The 20880-nt window shown below is 35.0% G+C and overlaps 1 protein-coding gene across 1 annotated transcript in view; it reads right to left on the bottom strand.

Moving 5' to 3' along the window:
* DMD (dystrophin) overlaps positions 1–20880 on the bottom strand; it is a 1075555-nt gene that overhangs the window by 279535 nt on the left and 775140 nt on the right.

Here is a 20880-nt window from a genome sequence, read left to right as displayed (position 1 = left end):
ACCAACTCAAGGTTTAATAACTTTGAAGAACAAGTCCTTTATGGACTTTGCTCTACAGTTACCTTAAAGGAGGCTATAGCAAGGTAGGGATCGTTCTCTTCTCTCAAGCACTAAGTGATAAGACAAGAGGAAATGCCCTCAAGTTGCACCAGGGGAGGTTTAGGTTGGATATTTGGAAAAAAATTCTTCACTGAAAGGCTTGTGAAATATTGGAACAGGCTGCCCAGGGAAGCAGTTGAGTCACCATCCCTAGAGGTCTTCAAAAAAAGTGTAGATTAGTGACATGGTTTAATGGTGGGCTTGGCAGTGCTAGGTTAAAGGTTGGACCAAATGATCTTAGAGGTCTTTTCCAACCTAAATGATTCTATGATTCAGTAATTTTCTTTGAAGATTTGTTGCAAGATATAATTAATGGCAATATTTCTTAATTCATTAAGGCGAATGTTAGCAGAATGCAAAAGCTGTCTAAAATCTTTCTCATGTGTTCATGTTAATTATAAAATATAGACAAGGTTTGCCACAATTTGAAAGAAATGTGATCGTGGGGAACCCAACAATCACTAGAATCACTGATAGATCACTGATAGTGTTGGCTAACATCCAGAACCAGACTACTGGATAGTAGCACAGCAAATCTGTGTAAAGCATCAGGGGACCTAGTCTTCCAATCAGTCAAGACTTAGTCTTTCAAACATGTTTGTCTAAAAGAAGAAACAAAAATGTACAAACAATAAAAAAATTGCTCTACATGAAGAAATAGGTGCATTTTATTTTATTTCCTGAGTTTAGTCAGCAAAAAGTACAGTCTCAATATTTTTCTCAAAGATTGCCTCACTACACTAAAAATTCACAGGCCTTCTAGGGAAGGGAAACAGAAATTCCTAGAGTAATTGAAAGCAAATGAAGTTATCATTGAACTGTTGATCCAACACCACATCTCTCATTGCACGGTTGATTCCAGAGTGATGGAGGCTAAAGACTAAAGAGGTGAGAAAAGCTTCAGCAGGGAAGAGATGTCCACCTAACAGTGCTCTTCCTTCTTCTGGAGGAATAGATAAAGATAGACTTAGCTGATGTTTAGAGTAAGAGAAGAATGCTTTCGGCATCCCCCGCTCAAGCCTACGGATAAAAACTGTGAGTAAGCACATGTGGCAGCATGTTTAAGTCAAAGGAAATTGACTACGAACTGAAGAAACAAAATGGGAAAACATGAAGCACAAACAGAGCAAACCACGGATAAGCCTAAGGCCCAAATACGTAAATTTAATCTGAAGCAAATCTAACTCTCATTTTAGAAAGCTGTATATGAATGTCACAAAACAACTCATTTCTATGCCATATCTGTATAGTAGATTTCTGCTTTAAGCTTTTGGGCATGCCTGAAACAACAAAGAGATCGTGGACTAGTGGAAGTGCGAATAACAGAAGAGTTCTTGAACTGCTCAAATAAAATCATGGGGCCATACAAAAGCATGTGGCTCAAGGGTTGTGCCGAAGGTTTCACGTACAAAGAATGCTCAAACACCTTCCACAGTTTCACTGGCATATAGGCAATAACAGCCACCTATTTCTTGCAGATAACTACCCAAGCTCCTCTCCCCATATACTCCAAGACATGCAGTAAGTTATCTTGTAGTTCCGGACAGCCTGGAGATTTTGGTCAATAGAGCTCACAAAAGTAGAATAGCTTACTTCGGTCAGTTGTCCATGAGAGAGCTACAAAAATCCCACCTATTTTTGCTTTATTATAAGCTTGTTTTGTTATTGTTGTGTTTGTGTGTCTGCTTCTTTAAGAGTGAATGAAAACTCTGTTGCAGGACTTACTCAGAAGAATATTGGGTCTACAACAATATTAATTAATTATAACAGCTGCTCTAAATTTGTTGTCTCATGACATTTGTACCTAAGTAAGATATATTTGAAGTCCTTCTCTAACAGACTGTGATTTTCTCAGCAAGATTGAGTATTACATCATGTACCATGGTCCTGGGATTCTATGATGACCAATTCTCCCACCCAAGAGGGGAATCGAGCTGTGTTACAAAAGATATATTCAGGACATCTCAGGAGCCCGATTACACAAGTGACTGAATATACAGGCTCTAAATCTATGAAACACATTTCCTTGTGAAATACTTAGATTATCTCCCTCAAAAATGGAAAAGAAAAGCATCTGATATGGAATCTTTATAAACTTAGTTAAAAAATGCATATATATTAAAGGAAAAATAACATACTTAATAGTATTGCTTTATTAGAGATTTGAGGTAAAAAGTTCAGGAAGTTATTAGATAATCTGAACAAAATAAAGATAACTTTGTTTTCTTGAACCAGTGAGTGACCAAACCCATTTAACAAAGTACTGCAAGCTAAACACAACATGACATCAACAGAATTAATTTGGTCTTTCCAAGCTAGATTATACCAAACAGCAATTACAGCAAGTTCACATCTTCTAAACAATGCTCTCATTTGTATGTGGACCCTAGATTTGTTTTTGAGTAACAAGAAAAAACAAACAAACAAAAAAACTCTAAAGCTGAAAATACGAACATTCACTTCCAAAACATACTGAAAAATACTAAATCAGTGTCTCTTCAGGATATATTTTGCTCTCTAGTGGGCTGTTTCACACAGAAGGAAATACCACTTACAGATTTATGCCAAGCAAAAAAGTTCAGAAAATCCAGTCCGAGTATATATTGTGTCAGAAGTGATCACATCAACCTGCAAACCACTCACCTGCAGCCAGTGAGTTACTGACTGCAGATGAGAAGGATAAGAGAGATGTTATTAAAACTGTTGTTGGACAGTAAAAGAGAATTTATAAAGAATTCTGAATGCCATGTCTCAGTGCAAGGGCACTGGAACATATGAAAGTCTCTCTGATTGGCTGCTGACAGCAAGAAATTGATGATGATAAAATGAAGATAAGAAAATGATGATAAAATGAAGAAAAGAAAAAATATTAAGAGTATTTTACATGATAACAATGAGGAACCTCATAACTGAGTTCTGTCTGCCTACAGCCTTGTTATTTCTGCTGTGAGAATCTAACGGTTCCAATGAACACATGGGATTCAGCGGAGGGAAAATAATTTGTTAAAGAGTTCAATCACTCTTATCTAGAACCATGGAAACAGCTCTAGAAATAAGAAACAGATTTTTAAAAACAGTCACAAAAGACTCAATGGCATGTGAAGCAGCTGTTCCAGAAAAGGATTTGCCCAAATCTTGGAGAAATAAATAAAATTGATCACTACTTCCTGCCCTGAATTTAAGGCCTTCAATAAGTAATGTTCTATACATGAACAAAAATCACATAAAGCAAAAACATGCTCACATACAAAAAAACTGTTGCGAAGACCACAAAAAATTCTGAAACCTAAATAGGAATATTCAATATGGCTAAAAAGTAAGCTTTTGTCAGAAAAGAATGTAATTGTTCTTACTGTACCCTGGATCACAATAGAATATTACTGAGTCCAGACTCAGATGTTTATCTTTTATGTCATTGCACCTACATACTGTGATGACTACACATCGAAAACATCTAGATAGACAGAATGAATGTGGCTCCATGTGCACTATTAAAATCACTGAAGGGGCTTAAAATAATTAGTGACAATGACAAAAGCCTTTTTTTTCCTCACAGTTCAGTAGTTTCTGAAGCACCTCTGTTTACCTTGTTCAATACTCTTAAGTCCTGTGCCTCCAATATTTCAAAACCTCTCTTTAATAGTGTAGCACTCTTTTGTATCTATTTTTCTTCCTATTTAATTATTTAACATTGGCAGCAACACAGTATCTTTTTTGTAAGAATCAGTATTTGAAACTATCTCGAAAGGATTCTTAATGATTCAGCATTTATTTACCAGCCAATCTGCAAAGTGGGAATCTGAAAAAAAAGACAGCATTTTCTATACAGAATTAAGGAAATGCAATAATTTAAAAGTTGTTTTATCAATCAATGCAACCATTATTTGAATATATAAACATATTTATATATAAAAGTAATAAACACAATATTTGACAATTAGCAAATCTAAAGTATCAGAAAGACAAAACACGTACAACAAGCAGAAATATATTCCATTGCTTAAAATCACTACAAAGTTCAAAACTACCATTAGCATCTTACAGTTATAAATTAATTTTATAGCTATTCTTATAGCCATCACCAATGGTAAATTCAACAGAACATACAGAAGTAGTCATAGTATGCTCAGTTATATAAGTCAGAAAAACAATTTCGTAGTAAACTGTCCAAGACATATGTTATATGAATTAAATCTGGTGGGACCTTTTCTACTTCAGGTTATTTCCAAGCCATACTTTTCCTAATCACAGTGCTCCAGCTGAAGTCCTCATTTTATTCCACATCCACCAGTTTTGCACTAGCTGACAGTAAAGTATCCCAGCATGGTTCCAGCTGCTCCCAGTCCAACACTGAAGTCCCTCAAACAAATCATTTAGGGACATGGTGAGATTCTACCAGTATGTAATTTCAAGGTTGCTATTCGATTCTTTTTTTCATTGCTACTGTTCACTGGCTTTTCAATACCGATCATATCACTAAGATGGACAAAAGAAATTCTGCTGAACTGTACACAGGTTTAGTAAGTTATTAGAAGTAAGAACAAAGCAAAAAACTTCATTTAAAGCAATCAAACGTAAAATTACTATTTTACTATCTGGTTATCATTGATTTAGTATATTGAAAAAAGAACAGTCATGGTCAAGGTGGCTGCTGGCTTAAAATTGCTTTGTTTATTTACAGAATTTTGTTATTCTTTCTTTTAATACACTAGGTATAGTAGAGAAACAACAAAAATAACTCTTGTAACCTCTCTTAAGAGTTCCTATTATTGATGAAATATAACTCTCCTCCCTGAGAAACTTTACTCTCCTTGGTTTTTAATACAACAGCAGTAGAAACAACAGAAAAGGAGTCTGAGAAGGAGCTGTCAGTTACAGGAGAAATAACATTCACTTTACTGTAGGTTATATTTAGCGCATTTAGCATATATTTAGTTTTCGTGCAAAGACGAAAAAACAATCATTCCACTCCAGCTAGATAAGTACATTAAATCCAGTATAACAAAGAAAAAAAAAAAGAAAAAGTGAGCAATTAAATGAATAGCAACAGAATCTGCAAAGTAGAAAACTTCTGTTTTCCTTGTCCAACAAATTAGCCTAAGCTGCTCTCATTTTGCTCTGTAGAAGAGTGCTTTTCAAAAGCATTGTTGTCAATACATTGACATTTTTCTACAAAAGCAATATGTTCACTGTAGGTTCATACACTTGAAGACTAGAGGGACTAATACAGTTATGTAATCTGACCTCCTGTAGAATATAACTATATAACAGTAGAATTATGGACAGTTATAATTCACATTACCAAAAGAAGTTACTGATGCACTGATGTTCCTTAGCTGAAAAAATGATAATCATTTCAAATGCATCTGTGTTTATATTTACTTATACCTTGCAACAATGATAATGATGAAAATACACACTCAGCTTGAAATCTAGCCAATTCTGGAAAATGATTTATGAATAATTTCATATTTTCGTCATAACCTCCTGAGCTTTAAATCCCCTCCCTTGCAGCAATATGAAACACCTCATGCACTGAAAGAAAAACGAGTATCTGAGGTCTTCATTCTTAGGGGAGGGAGTAGCCCTTAAACATGACAACCTTACAGAATGGGCTGCCACTGCTAAACAGAATGAAACTATGAAGAAGAAAAAAGTTTACGTTCTTTGTCAACTGTAAGAATTTCAGTTGTCAAAGTAAGTATAGCAGGTTAAAAATTTGGTGCATGAAGTTGTTGTACTGCATTGACAAAATGCTGCTACAGAGCTGGAGACAGCCCTGAGCTAAATGTGGTCTGCATGACTGCAAGTAGAACACATCACATGACAGTGCACGTACCACACAACACTATAAGTAGAAGACAGCAAGGCATAGTATGAGAAGCTAAAATGAGTACTTTGAGACTGTAATATTGGCAAATGCTGAAAACATAAATGAATAATAACAATAAGTGTAGGTGTTTAAGGAAGACAGGCTAAAATCAGCCCAAGACCATCAATCTACTGGTTGCCCAGGAAGTATACTACCTCGGCTTCAAAGCTGCCTGTACAAGTAACTTTTAAATCCTATGCTATCCCTAAAAATTACTCCTATTTCTTCCTGGAGTTTAAGTCCTTTCCAAATTTGCTTTCAAAGACAAGTATATATTTTAAGTTTCCTCTTTGCACATAGAATAGTCCGTCAGGTTGGATTAATTTCTGTTTGAGTTGCAGCTCCATAATACACTTTCCTTTGAATGTTCCAGACAGTGAAATTTGCATTTCACCTTAATTCATATGCTTTGAACTAATCTATATACATATATTTCATTTACAATTTAATCTAGTTAAACTTTTGTGTCTGTATAAAACACTAGTTTTCCAATCTGAAAAATTATGTCTTAGAATTCCAGAATCATAGAATCATCTAAGCTGGAAAAGACCTCATCAAGTCCAACCATTAACCTGACCTAGTGAGTTCAATCATTAAACCATATCCCTTTCTACCACATCCACATGTCTCTTAAATGTGGGGACTCCACCACTTCCCTGGGTAGCCTGTTGCAATGCTTAACCATCCTTTCTGTGAAGAAAGTCTTCCTAATGTCCAACTAAAATTCCCCTGGTGCAACTTGAGACCATTTCCTCATGTCCTATCACTTGTCACCTAAGAAATGAAACTGACATCCTCCTCTCTGCAACCTTCTTTCAGGTAGTTGTAGACAACAATAAGGTTTCCCTTCAACCTCCTGTTCTCCATACTAAACAACCCCAATTCCCTCAGTCACTCCTCACAACACTTGTTTTCTAGTCCCTTATCGAGCTTTGTTGCTCTTCTACCAACTCAAGATCTTTCTCATGGTGAAGGGCCCAAAGCGGAGCATAGTATTTGAGGTGCAGTCTCACCAGTGCTACATACAAAGCAAGAATCCCATCCCTAATCCTGCTGGCCACACTATTTCTGATGCAAGCCAAGATGCCATTGGCTGTCTTGGCCACCTGGGCATACTGCTAACTCACATTCAGTAGCTGTCGACCTGAACCCCTGGGTCCTTTTCTGCTGGACAACTTTCCAGCCATTCTTCTGCAAGCCTAAACCAATGCATGGGGTTGTTATGACCCAAGTGCAGAACCCAGCGTTTACCCTTGTTGAATGTCATGCAACTGGAGTTGGCTCATGGCTCTAGCCTGTCCAGATCCCTCTGCAGAGCCTTTCTACCCTCAAGCAGATCAGCAGTCCCACCTAACTTGGTAACACCTGTGAACTTACTGAGGGTGCACTTGATCCCCTCATCCAGATAATTGACAAAAATGTTGAACAAAACTGCCGACATTACTGAGCCCTGGGGTGCACCACTGTTAAAACATTATTTAAGCTTTGACTTAACTTATGGTTATCTTGCTTTTCATCATTTTATTTTCCTAAGCAAATAAACCTAAACTAGCCTTTTTTTTTTTTTTTTTTCCAGAAGGAGTTAAAGTTCTCCGTTTATGAATTGCTACTTTCTGAAAGTGCTCTACCTTCCCTTTTGCTGCTTTCCACAACAGGAGGTGTCTGACCTGAATCATCTTCAAGAAGAAATCACTTTAATAAGGGCTATCATACAGCATCCCTAGACATAAGGATGTCGCCTCCATTTTATAAACAATCGTGAATCTTAAAGAGACTGGTCTAATGAGAACATTTGGATAGTAGATGCAGAGTCAAACTAGGATAAGTTTGCAACATATTTTTTTAAAACGCTGAAGTACTGAAGGAGTCACAGGAACAGTTATAACATCTACTAAGTTGCTGCCTGTAGGCTATCATTATGGAGTGGAACTGGATAGGAAGCACTACGCAGCAGAGAACAGTTGGAAACAGCCTACTCAAATAGCAATTTAGGCTTCATCTGTCCTTAACTTTTCTTGTAAAGAGGTATTTCTTTCACCTTTTTTTTCCAGAGACTTATAAAAATCTTCTTATATGAGGTGACCTTAGAAAGCTATCACAACCCTTCACTATAACCAAATATGAAAAAAAAAATATTAATGTGTCATCTGAGACATTTTATGCATCCCTCAGTCGGTCAGTAATGTGATTTCACCAATAAACCCAAAATTAACGGTGGGGTGGCAACTTAAAATATCTGCCTTAATGTGAAGTCTCTCATTTAAGCCATCAAGATGTCAGACATTGCTTTTATGCACCATGAATCTATAAAAGTATTTATAGAAAGATTAGTTCTTAAAATGTATGCATCAAAATGTAATAAGCTAGATTTAAAAATAATAAATAAATAAAAGTATGGCTTACAAAAAAGCCAGGCATGACGGAAAGTATGTACACAACTTGCATAATGAACAAGTCAATGAATAATATGTGGGAAGGAGAAAAGAATTTATCTAATCATCTCTACTACTTTGCAATATTCTAGTTTCTAAGCACTGGTCTTACAAAGGAAACCAGGAAGCAGAAGGACTCAGAGCATTCAATCATCTTTCTGGGGTGATGAAGAACAATGAAAATGTATCTGAAAGACCTGTCAGGGCATGAAAGCGCTGGGAGGAAGAATGTTAACTTCCTCTGCTTCTCAGAGGCTAAGAAAGATAAGCAATAATGAAGATTTCAACAGACTTACATGTGTTTTTAAACACATATACATACACACTCAATCTCATTTTCATGTTTGATACTTTTGGGGCATAATTATTTCCAATTATTGCAAGTCTGTGATTTAATTTTGCTTCATTTAGCTAGGGTAAGCCTACTTTTCTTTTATCTTAAAATCACTTCTGGTAAAAAAAGCTGTTTCCATATGATCAAACTAATGAAGGTCATTCTGTTCCTTTGGAAGTGTCAAATCAAACAGAATGAACTGAAAACTGTCAAGTGGTTTCCACTAAGCAGCAAGCGAATAATTTTTCAGCACTGTGAAGCATGCTTTATACCTTTCTATACAGAGTGGGAGTTAGAGACCAGATTAAGCTGGTAGCACATCTAAAGAAATCAGTTTCTTATAACAAGCAATAAGCAACTTCTATGACTGAGCAATGAGAAAGGTATGCAAGAGCTTATTATGTGGAAAATGGGTCCTTCAGAATGTATTTGCTGGACTGTCGAGTTCTGATAAAAATATTTACGTATAAAACATTATTACCTTTTACATGCAAGTTTTCATGATTTTTTTTTTTCATTAAATGAAAAAGGGAACAGATCATGGTATTCATGAAAGTGGAAGACCATTTGCTTCCCAATTTTAAAATGTTCCATGATCTGTAGAATTCTGATGTGAGAAGTAAACAATGTAAAGAAATAAGATTCTTCATGATTTAGTATGAAATAGTAACAAAACTAAGTGTGACTTTGCTAGAAACCTATAGAAATGAATAAAAGAGTATGTATATGCATATATACTTAAGTATTTACTAGAGAGATGGATAGAGCGATTACGGAATTAATGGATTCATCTTGTTGCCAACAGAGTTTCAAGTAAACCAGGACATTTATGGAGAAATGGAGTGCGCCGGTCAGTGCCCCGGTCAGCTCGGTCCCACTGCTCATGCAGGATGCAGAGTCTGCAGGGACTCATGCAACCTCAGCAGCAGAATGCATATGGACAAGACACCAGGAGATAATTACCTTGTTTTTGTTCCTACAAAGACTCACATACTTGGATGATATCAAAATATAACTTTTCAGTAACATTGTACTACTAACCAAAAGGGTTCCCAAATGATTTCATCATCTTTCAAAACGTATTTTATTCAGTTTCCTTTGTTGTATGTAGAAAATAGTGACTGTATTACTGAACTCCAACCTAATAATGTCTGATGTTCTAGCTACTTTCTTAAATATTCCTCATATAATTATGAAGACTTAATCAGATTTAAAAATGATATTTAGAATGATGGAAGGTACACCAAACAGAAGCTACAGGATTATGACTAATCTGATTAACTAGATGAGTGAGTATGTAAGTAATCTAGCCACTTCAGTTTGAAACTTATAGGAAAGTTTTCAAAGAATAGGAAAAAATCATTAATATCTGTATTAAGACTGTAAATATTAATTACAAGTAATTAGGTATTTTAGTATTTATCTTTATTGAAATGTTTTTATTTTTTTCTAGGAGTTTGGTTACTTAAGATGTTGGTAATAAAATAATTTATAATTATGAATCTAATATCTGTTCATGGATGACAGCATATGTAATAATTACACGACCTATAAAATATTTAATAAAACCTTTTCCAAGAGAAATATGACTTGTCTGTGACTGCCTTTAGAAATGGGACATTAATGAAATCATATTCTGCTTTCTCTGAACATAAACAAAAATACTATTAGCATTATTAAAGTACATTGGCTTTCATATACTAAGGCTTTCGTATACTTATTCATGCAAAAACATAATGGCATGTATGGTAGTTTAAGTCTAGAAATGTGTGAAATTCATTACCTACCTAATGAAGCATACAGGCAATGAATTTAAGAATTCTTACTACTACATAACTTTGTGATGCCATCATACATCCATATTTAGTTTTATCTATTTATTTAATTATTTTTTTACTCGCAGCAGCCTACTAACTCCTGCTGAGTTTGAGTTTAGACTGAGACTTGCTTTTCAAATATATCTGTATTTGCTAATCTGTATACCCATTTGCTTTTATTGATTTAATAGATCCAGCTTGAACTGTATGGGAAGACTGTGGGGGATCTTAAGTACCAAAGTATCTAAGAAAATTAAAATGTACTCAGGAATTCTGAGAATGTGTGAATATCAGGTTCAAAATTACTGAAGTGAAGTTATGCATACTATTTATATTTCTGTTTTCTTCTTCAACAGAATAAATAATTTCCTTAGGAAACCTCCACTCCCCATAAGAGCTATAAACCAAGAATTCTAAATTTGAAGACTGCAATTAGTTTTGATTCATTTTACAATGGATAAGCAGCATATATCCTCCTTCTATTATTCAACATTAAATATTGTTCAAGCTGTCAGAATTACATCATTCAAAAGCTAAGTTTCTACTTACTATAACTCTCAAGGTCCAATTCTTTGCCACTGTAATATTTGCTAATTAAGCTGCATCAGCAAGGGTAAACTGACACACTGTGCAATGGTCAGTAAGAAACACAGTGGCTCTCAGTCATTGCATTGGTTAGTCTTACCTCTGAGACCATTTGCTGGGCTACAATTGAATTCCAAGACTGGAATTACAGGCTCAGACTACTGTAAATCTTTTACTGTGTCTCTTGTAACTACACCAAAGCTGCAAAGTGATTCAACTTCTGAGCCACCCCAGCCTGTACCTGTCAGCAGAAGTCAAGTGAGAGATGATGCCTGAGCTCCATTTGCTTGCCTGCTCAACAGATACAGAAAAGGGAGTGCTGGCAACAATACCGAGCTTAGCTTAAGGAATGAACCAAAAAATGCCATGCGTGCACTAGAGAAAAACAAACAAAAAAACCCACTCAACAGTGGACCAAATCAAAACTATATCTTTGCTTTTGAAAGCACACTAAACTTCCAAATTAACAAGAAGTGATTTCAAAGTAAAGTAGTAAACACATTTTGAAATACTTCTATGTTCTATTTTAAGCATAGACTTGGGACATTTTTGTACAGGGATCTTAACTGCATTAACTTAATACATTTCTTATTTCATAATTGAAATAGAAAATTATATATATGTCTTAATTTCAAATTAGAAATTTCATAATGTAGTAAGTTATCAAATATAAGCTTCCCCCATGGTATCTTTTCAGTGACAGCTTACTAGAAATTCTAGCACATACAAAATAAAGACTAAAAATAAAGTAATATTTACACTTCAGACTATATATTATACTGACAACTAGGGTAAAATAGTTATTTCTCTCACAATAACCTTCCTGAGAGGAGAAAAGCATCACATAACACAATCATTCTAAGGACTGCATTTCCGGCGAAAACAAAAACTACATTATGTTTTAGAGTTACGATTACAGTCTTTTAAAAAATTTACATTAATATTGAACTAAGTATTTTCACAGGTGAGTTAATTCCTCAGGGATTTAATTTCTTGGTTCTACCTCAGACTGACATATCTCTCACCCTTGCACCTATTTTCTATATACTCCAGAAGATGCTTTCAATCTGATGCTAGTTAATCCATACTTAGCTTCCCAACACATAAAGTCCCTAATGGCACAAAGCATAAGACTCCAGGACCTAAAATAGAGTAGAAAATGACCCAAAGACTTATTTATTTATTTATTTTTATCAGACTGTTGTGCTTCTTTGTTCATATTCCCTTTGGTACAGGATCCTAAACTTCACGAGATTCATGAGACACTAAATGGCTTAAGCTTAATCAGCTACAGACAAATGAACACACTTCAAAGTCAGTATTCTGACATGACTGAAACAGAGCAAATTTTGAATCTAAAACACCGAATCTTTTTATTTATTTTTTTTTCTTCTACAGAGCTCAACATTCTGTGTGAAATAAAACAGAAGAAAAATCCCATGGACAGATTAAACCACTGCTGTTGCCATCCTAATACAATGCTGCAGTGAAAAAAGCCAATTGTCAAAAACACCAAAAATACAAGAAACATACTGAAAATATAATTAATATCCTGTAAAACTATATCTTTTCATCTAGAATACAGCCCTCAATTCAACACTTATGAAGCAGATATAACCACAGTCTGACACTGCCAGGAGAACTTTTCATGGCATTGGTGTTTCCTCTACTGTATACAGGTTCCCATTTAATTAAATTACAGTGAAACCTTTTCTAAATGCTGCTTCAGGTTCCAAGTTCTACCAAGCCCAATCAGATGCCACCACTTCCTCACCATACATCAGACTATTCAATGTCAGCTCTCCTTTTCTATTAAACAGTAAGAGCCATCTCAACATGGCTCAAGATGGCTTTCTGACCATTCACTGTCTCGCCTAGTATGCAATAGGCCTGCTGACAAGAAAGACGCTAGCTCCCAGAATTTTTATGCTCAATTTCTCCTTCCCTCCCTTTTTGGCAGGATAAAGGCTGACACAACCTTGTAAGGATTGCTATCCACTAAACACAGATTAAAAAGCCTCCAAGCCACCAATTTTAATATGTCTACGGTTCTGAAGATAGTAATAAAAGGAAATCCTTTGAATTATCTACAGTATTTCATTGTGAGTCACCATAATGATGATTTGGTGTACTACATAACAAATGAAACCACTAGTTGGTGCAATCACCCAACAAAGTCCTAGAATCTCTCTTGCTTAGACTAAGCAGTAGTTACTCGGGTTGGACTAGCAATGGAGCTTCAGGGCTGTGCAAATCACTCTTTTTGTTACTGTTTTATTCCCAACTCAAGCAGGACTAAACTCATGACAAAATTACATCAAAGACTGCCAAAGTAAAATCAGTAGGCCAAATGTATTCCAGTGTGTTTAACTAGAAAGTGGTTGGAACACAGGTTCTGATATACATTGTGTGTTTTGCATCCCTTTTAGAAAAAGGGATGGGACACAATGTACAGCAAAATATGCATTTGCCTGATATCACAGATTATGTGGCATCTAAATTTAGTTTATAATCTCTGCAGAGGTGGACCTTTGTTTCCTATTTGCTCTGTAATTACAACTGAAAATTATGGGCTGCCATAATTTAATATATACTGTTCTGACACAGTTTTTAAAATAACTGTGGACATTGAGTGTTGCCCATCAAACACTGGATAAAATGTCAGTGGTGGAGAAGTTTGATCACATTACAAATACTTCTTTTCTGAACAATTTCTTTTTTGTTATTTATGTCCATTTATTTACATTTGCATTTGTTTCAACACAGCTAATGTAGCTCTTCTGTTTGTATCATCACAGATAAAAAGAAATATGTATACTGTTTACATACTTGCTTCTAGTCAAATTTACAATGTTTTGTGTAAGATAGTATTACTACCTTGAAACATTGTCCAAAACAATGTTCTAACAAGTTCTAACCTTGAACTAACAAGTTCTGCCTTGAAACATTGTCCAAAATAGCAAAGACTTAGGTTTATCATATTAAAAAAAAAAAAAAAAAAAAAAGGCCAAAAAGCCTGTCCTTTGAACACACAACAGACAAAGACTAGGAGATAAAAAATACTATCCCACCTTTCCTATGTAAAGAATTGATGATTTTCTTGGAGTTACTGTCATTTGCTGACATCTATCTATTGTGGCAAATTATATTGTCAAATACGTGACATTATAAAGTAAAGAACACCAGCATTACAATGTCAACATTCCAAAAGAAAACTCCTGCAAAAAGTAAACTTAAAAAAGCAGTCCCAGTCAGCAATAAAAGGAAAAAGATCACTAAAACCCAGGCAACTCAATATTAAGAAAAAAAAACAAAACTTTTTTTTGATTGTATAAACTGATTGAGTTAAAAGTTCAATAAGAAAAAAATTAAAACTTTATTTGCTAAACTATATTATTTGCTCAAAGCAGGCAAAAAAAAAAAGAATATGAGGATTTTTTTTTTGTGATAATGTGATGCTTTTGTTAAAAATCAAGCTGTCTAGCTCCCTGGAAGGAAGGAATGAAGGAAGACAGAAAGATAGACAGAAAGATAAGGAATACATCCAAACCATATGATGCAATACTTTTGAGACTTTTGGACTTCAAACATTAGAAACAGTCCTAGCATTTAGCAGGACATAGAAATCCCATGTCTGAAATGAAAAATAATTTTCCACTATTCTGAGCAACCAAACACTCAGACTTCAAGGTTAGAGAGTAACTTTATTAATTGCCCACATGGACCTTGAATAAACACAGCTATAGAATTTCATCAATAGGTAGGGAATTTAAATTGCTTTTAAAGAAATCTTTAACTTTGAAAAATAATTCTTAAAATGTAGAATGCTAAAACAGTTATAAATAGTAGACAGTTGTTTCTTTTTTTTTTTTTTTTTTTTTTTTGGATTTCAGATCCAAAAGGAATAGAGGGAATCATTTCAGATATGTACTTGCAATGGAGATGACCGCAAGTATGCTACAAGTGGTATAAATTTAATTTGTAATAGGAAATTATTAATACTACTCCTTTTAACATAGAAAATTAACAGAGTCTTTCCAATATGTAAAATATATTGGAAAGACTATATATAATATATAAAGAGGAAAGCATTCTTTTCTGATGATCTGATCAGTCATTGGAAAATTCTTCTACCACTGAGAATATGTCTTCAGTCATAGCTCTTCATAGACTCAGCATTTACCAATTTCAGATTTTAAAATATTTTATACAAATGTTTATTGACATTTGTTAGTTGAGATTTAATTCAATTTTGAAAGCAAATGTAATTAAAACTAGTTTTTTTTTCCTGTAACACTGTAAATAGGATCACATTAGATACTGTTAAATATGTTGAAGATACTAAAGTAATTCAGTGCTTGCTTTTCCAAAGAACTGCAAATTCTTAACAGAGATCTCAGTTACATCTTTCAAAAAATTATGCTAACACTTTTCTAATTGTCTAAGATATTATTTAAGTACTTCATATATTGAGACATACTCTCTAATTACCTCACATTTGGCTACTATTGAACTCTTAAATATTCTTCAGAAGGATGTGTTAACATAGATTTTGGAGACAATAGAACAAATTAGTAGGACCTGGAGTCAACCTGTGTGGCAGTTCCTTACCTTTCCTTTACGTTTTGCTTATTACACTTTTGCAAACAAAGTTGCTTCTTTCTGAAGCCACTGAGACACTGCTCTGTCTCCTTTACTTAAAAAAAAAAAAAAAAAAAAAACACTCCTTCAGATTGTTACATGCACGCAGAGTTCCACTAACGTCAAAGCTTTTTACAAAGACATTAAGAACAAAGACAGGTAGTTACATAAAAGCAGTGTGATAAAATATGGCTCCCCTTGAGAATAAAAAAGGAGAAGATGCCCCAAACAACACTATTAATAGGACTTATCTTAGTAGGGAAGCAGATGACAGTACTTGAGGTAAGGAATTACCTGCTGACAACCTGTAAATAAGATTTTGTTTGCTCACACTTCTGGGCAACAGCAACTTTCTTCTAATTGGTGACTGGGTAAGCTGAAGGCTAGAGAGGCTGAAGACTTACACACTTTAGCCCTTTTACTACTTTTTTTTTTTTTCCAGCTCTATCATCCCAGTCTCCAAGCCTTTTAAGAGTAAACTGCAGAATATTAAAGAAGCTTAAATTTTCTTGGCACTATACCTTTGAAGGTTTTTTTTTTGTTTTTTTTTTTTTGGTCTGTATTCTGACTGACCACTTGTATCAATTTACTCAATCCCTAAATGATGACCAACAGAGGTTAAAAAAGAAGACACAAAACAGAGTCAGACACCAGGTCTGTGTCTGGTGCCATAGCAGATCCTTCCCTAGACAGATCCTTACCTAGACTAAGTGGGAAGTCTGTTCTCTTTCTGATGATGGCATATCACCAAGCTATCTTCATGGTCACATCACATAATAACAAATAACAATTAGCATGAAGCACTCCCCTTCCAAAGAATGCTTTCCTTATTCAGAGGTGTGGGAAATTTATTTATTTAACTTTTCTGATCCTGGACAAAATTATTAAACAATGAAATTGTTATTTCGATGTTGCTCTTTCTAAAAGACTTTCTTTCTGCAGCACAGACTTGCACGCCTCACCAAACTTAGTTTTTGCTGTTCACAAGCTCACAGTTACCAGAGAACTCACTTTGTAGTTAGATTTTCCTTGTGAGAAATTTGGTCTACCATTCTGCTCTTCTAACTTTTGGGGAGGACAGATGACATTTTACTATTACAATCTGGGCAAAATTAAATGCCTCTATGAAGCACAGCAATCCAGGATGCTGTTCTCCAACAGCTGAATTCTAGAAAAATTAAACTTATGAGACCATTCCTATCTATTTAAATTACCTATCTAGAATTAAATAGCTGTGTTACACCTGAATTTCCATGCAACACAAAGTTCAGTAATTCTCTCTCTTCACAGGCATGACAAGGTGAGCAGCACTAGCATAGCCAACAGCACTGAGCTCACCTAATGTGCTTAGCAGCTCTGGGGCTACCAAAGCAGCTGTGCCTCTTTTACTCAAGAATACACCCAAAAACGGAGAAACGTCATCTTCTTGAAGCCTCGCTGCTCTTTTGAGAGCACTGAAGTAGGCAGTTTAGATATCACCTTTTGTTCACTAAAACATATGATATATGGCATAATAAGTAACACATAACTCTAATTCCCCAATCACTCAGACATTTCTGTAGCACGTTATTTCCCACTCTTAAGCATCATCTCTCCCCAATGTTCCAAAATAACTTCTTACTCCTTCTTAAAACATCCAATAGCTTTGTTGCAAATGCTACAGCAGCAAATCTGTGCCAAGGAAGTGATTTCAAATATGGCACTCTTCCCATTAACATGCTATTGATTTCAAAGAAAGTTTTATCTTGTTCCTATTTATTTATTTATTCTTTAACAACAAGTAGTTTCTCCTCTTTTATTTCCATGAAGACATAGAAGTCTCACAAGATAAACAAACAGAGCTTCAGCTGTAAAGAAGTGCATCAGGATGATTAATAAAGTTTGCATCTTTATGACATAGAAAGACTATTAACCAGGTTCTTGAAAAGTTCTTGAAATACTTGGAATCCAGCAAATACTAGGATTCATTCAGTAATTTAGCTCAAAAAATCAACAAGATAACCAGGCAAACAAACTGTATATAACTACAGTTCTCTTTTACAGTTTTCTTTTACAATCTGGGTAACTAGAAGTTTTACTACTGTATGATAAATTCCAGATTGTATGAATTTGTATTTTCAAGTGGTAAACTTGAAATATAAGTGGTATTCAATAGCTCTGAGTGAAAACTACATGGATGGCAGTACAACAGAGACAGCTATTTTAAGATGCCAAGAAGAACAGTACAGCTGTAATTCACTATGGAGTTTCCATACATTTTGTTGTGAAAGTGATGATGCGTTGATGATATTGCCATAAAGCTGTCAAATACAGCAAATGATTCAATAAAGGCACTTTTATGGAGTTGCACAGAGTCTCAGATTCTTTTCAAATGACTTCAAGCACAGCTCTCCTAACAATCAATTATAAAATATAACTTTTCTTTTTTCAAAACCCAACAAACTCACTCTTCTGGAAGACATCATCTACAGACTATCCATACATTTATGTTTTGGTTTAAGAAACTGTCAAAACAAACTTCAGAAGGAATCATTTAGGCCTCAGTAATGTAATTCTTCATAAATATTCTTCATTGAAATGTTTGCATTTAATCTTACCATTCACATATTTACTGCAATAGAGCTTTATTGACCTCTCAAGTGAGATCTTGAGAGTTCACTATATTTCACACAATTGCTTAAGAAAGATGCGTCTTACTTTGGCTTATAGTCTTGAAAGGAAGATTCTTTGGTCAGTAAGAGATTATTTCTTCACACAGTTCTATAAATATTCATCTTCATACCTCCTCTCTATCACTTACACAGCCAGAAACTACAGTACAAAATTGGAATGTAAATTACTAGCAAAGTAAAAACACAGAAAGGTTACTCACTGTTATCTTTGCATGTGTATGAACACAGCAGTAGGAAGGCCTGCTATTTAAAGTTTCTTACATTTCCAAGATCTAGCAAGATCTAACATATCTTTTGTAATTACTTTCCTAATTCTGATCAAAGACTGTATTTTACTTTATCTTTTTTAAATCTCTTGCTATATTTGTGTATTGACTCATTACTGGCTTTATGTATTCTATACATAGGAACTGATAGAAAATAGAAGGAATTTTCAAATTTACTTACTTTACTGTATTCAAAGATGTCTATAAACTCATTCAGCTTAAGAAACAACGTTTTCATCAGCAGTAAAACAAAATGTTTTGGAGCCGTGATGCATTATGTAGTGAAAATTATTATTGTACATATGGTTCTGTTAGAATAGAATGCTTTATCGAGGACAGTAAAAGAGCAGAGATGTGTCTTGCTTTTTCCCAGGACTTTTTCTCAAGACTAAATGTAATTATTAATATTAGGTATTCTCCAATGTGTAACTTGCAAACTAGAATAAACAGGTATTTAAATATAACATTGTGTAAACATCATACAATCTTTACTTTATGTACCCAAGCTTTTTAAATTGTACAGCTCCTGCAACTTCATACAGATAATGAAGTAAGGGTGGGGAAAAAAAAGCTTCAGAGGAAATGAATCAATTTGATGAGCTTCTCCTTAATTTATGGTTTTATTTTCTAAAGATTAAAGCTATGCAATATTATGACAATTCTATTTAAAACTAACCTCCCAATCTTTGACTTCTTTGCAATTCTTCATAGATTTTCTCTATCAAACTTTTTTACTTGCTTTATTTTGTGTAGAATGTGTACCTTGTTTGTTTTTATAAATGGCAAATCAATTTGCTATTTATCAAAGGCAGTAATAGTTTCCAAATGTAATTCAAAGTTAGACTTTAATGAGTATAATAGATATATTTCTGTAAGCAGTGTGACTTAAGAGTTACCAGTATAAGCACAAAAGCCAGAATCTTCAGGGTTTTTATTCCAGTTGATGGCATATTGACCTGTCCTGTGACCAAGAGACTCTCAGTATTTGTATCAATTCAGTGATATTGGCCAGATGATTTTTTTTTTTTTTTTAAATACCACCTTAATAGCAAAAGGTAACAAACAACATATTCATAGGAATTAGCTGATATTTTCAGGTTTTCACTTCTCAGAGTGTGAGATACCCTGCTTTAGCATGTGGGAGAGGTGGTCACTAGCTATAGCTGACTGTCAGTTCGTATGTGACACACCAGTGCAGTGAAGCACCGCACTCCCCTTTCTTCTTGATGTGATCCAATGCATTTGGCACCTGATTTGTGACATTACAGAAGGCTTCATGTGTGAGTGATACGCTGATGCGGTGGAGCATGAATGGTACAGTGCTGATGCACAGGTCATGAAACTGGATAAATTTGAATCAGTGCTAATAACTGCTAACCATGGTAACCCATTCGCATTCATGGAGAGAGAGAAAAAACACAGGAAATGGGGAACAGTCTGTGAGCAAGATAGGCAGGGAGGACTTGCACTAGGATTCTGGTATTAAGTCCAGGTAAAATGGGAAGGATGCTCTACAAGGCTGTGGGGAAGGTGTAGACCTTAGCAAGCAGAGCAGTTTCTCCGGCCCTGGCTCAGCTGTCCCTGCGAGCAAGATTCCTAGGGAAGGACCGGGGGCATCATCCTGGGCTATGCTCAGTGTGTGCCAGTCTGCAAGGCAAAGCAACTGCACTACGTGGGAGCCCTGTACAGCACAGCAGGCTTCAAAAGCGCTATGTTAGAGCGCACACAGCTCTTTTGCTGGAAATAAGGACAGTCCTATATTCAGGACAGCACAGCACTGTGAAGGGGTGCAACGGAACTACCCCAGCAGCAACTGCAGCAAGAACAAGTGGATCCTGTCTATACAGATAGTTAGCAGGCTTGTCTCCAACTAAACTGGATAGTATCCTTCTTCTTCGTACAACATAGAGGAAGAAAATAACAATTAAAATATAAACATTACTGACGTTTTTTTACTTAAAGAAATACTTAGCATGACAGTAGTCCACATTTGGCTACATTAGGGAAAAACAAAAACAAAAAAACAACAACAACAAAACACAAACTTGTAAGTGTTACATTATAAAGTCCTAACTATTTTTTCCCCCAGAAATATCAAGATCTCTTTAAAATTCAAAAGTAATAAATACTTCTTGAATAGTGTTTAGTACCTACAATTATAC

Source organism: Cygnus atratus, chromosome 1, assembly GCF_013377495.2.
Source record: "Cygnus atratus isolate AKBS03 ecotype Queensland, Australia chromosome 1, CAtr_DNAZoo_HiC_assembly, whole genome shotgun sequence".
Lineage (NCBI taxonomy): Eukaryota > Metazoa > Chordata > Aves > Anseriformes > Anatidae > Cygnus > Cygnus atratus.
This window is presented reverse-complemented; position numbering and strand designations above follow the sequence as displayed.